Source organism: Charadrius vociferus, unplaced genomic scaffold (genome assembly GCF_000708025.1).
Source record: "Charadrius vociferus isolate BGI_N301 unplaced genomic scaffold, ASM70802v2 scaffold228, whole genome shotgun sequence".
Taxonomy (NCBI): domain Eukaryota; kingdom Metazoa; phylum Chordata; class Aves; order Charadriiformes; family Charadriidae; genus Charadrius; species Charadrius vociferus.
The window spans coordinates 2,045,721-2,047,464 of NW_009649864.1; positions in this window are offsets into that span (position 1 = coordinate 2,045,721).

Here is a 1,744-nt window from a genome sequence, read left to right on the forward strand (position 1 = left end):
GTCCCGTCCCGTCGCGCCGCGCCGCGCACAGGCCGCCCCCTGCCGGCTCCGCGCCGCCACCGCAGTCCGGGGGAGCCCCACCGCCACCGCCCCGCAGCCCGGGGAGCGGGGTCCCCGTTCCTACCCCTCGCAGGTCGGCGAAGAAGTTTTTTCACGCTCACCGTGGGCGTAACAGCGCTCCGCGACCTCTTTGGGGTGCTGCGCGGGCGCACCGCAGAATCGCAGGATGGTTTGGGTTGGAAGGGACCTTCAAGATGATCCGTTTCCAACCCCCCTGCCATGGGCAGGGACACCTCCCACCAGACCAGGTTGCTCAAAGCCCCATCCAGCCTGGTTGAACACCTCCAGGGATGGGGCAAAGCAGAAGTAAAACCTTGAGACAGCTTGGGAGGCTCTCCTTGGGAATAACCACTCTCCGGTTGTGCCTTGCCTAGAAATGGTTTTAGGGCCATGACTAGTAACTCCGTACTTCTTTTGCCTCAAATAGCTATGCATTTTCTTTTATCCCAGCAAGTCTAATTGTCCCACGAATGTCATGGAAATCAAGACTATGTCTTAGGAAGGGCTAACTTCATGGAAGCCATAGACTTGATTTGGTAGCACTCACATGTTCTTGCCTCCTTTAGAAATACATGTTTAAGAAATTTTAAAATGTTTTGATCTGATCATTAGCTAGTAGCTTAACAAATGCAGGCCTGCTCTAATTAATGACACTGCTATGGTCATGTACAGGATGTGTTTAGAAAGACTGCTTCTGCAGGATTCAGATGAAAACAATTTCCTTTCCTACATCAATATTTTTTCTCGTGTTACATTTTCACTCCTCTGCTTCTTAGCTTTTTTCAAAGAATCACAGTCTTTCTGGAAAGTAATTTATTCGACAGAGTGTTTTATATTGTTCAGAGGATTTGCAATTGCTTTCTACCATGAGACACATTTGCTGTTACGCACCATAACTACTTATCCCATTAATAGCTTATGCTACCCTCCCTGCAATCTTGTCATTTCGGGGATGGTTATACTAGCATCCTGGTACAAATACCTGAATGGTGTGTATTAACTAAATTCCTTTCCACAGCAAAAATGTTACATGCAAAAAGTAGCAACATTTTTAAGCACTTATCCAAATGTGAGAACCTAAGGGGTTCCCTTTTGACAAAGAGCGTCAGGATCATGAGAGAATATTGGTCCTGTGATGAAAGGCATCAGATTAAACTGGGATTTCTCTCCTGCCCCTCTAAGCATTGATGGGTCTCTTCTGTAAACCCCTACACTGCTGTACGTCCCTGGTACAGCAGTGCTTTCCAGAGCACAGCTGACCCTAGCAGATCTGCTCTTTCCAACCTATTTCCCAATACTCAAGTTTCAACCTGATATACTTAAAACCTGATTTATTTCAGTGCTGCTGAGCTCACTTCTGACAATAGGAGTGACACGGGGTTAAGAGGGGTACTTGGTTCAGCCCCTTGAAGTCAGAGACTGAGCTTTGAGCAGAGGAAAAAAAGCCACTTGAACTTGGTTAGCTGCGTGGATGTGTATGCACGTGTGGATGTGCCTGCATATGGGAAGAATTCCCCCTGCGGGGAACAGTCGGAGAACAACTTTGATAACAAACTCTGCTGAATTCCAAAGATTATGTCATACGGTCTCTGTTTTTGCTTTGGAGAAATATTTTTACTTGGTATTTATATTGTAGCAAGATCTACAGTCCCTCCGCAATGGACTAGGATTTGACTATAAAACC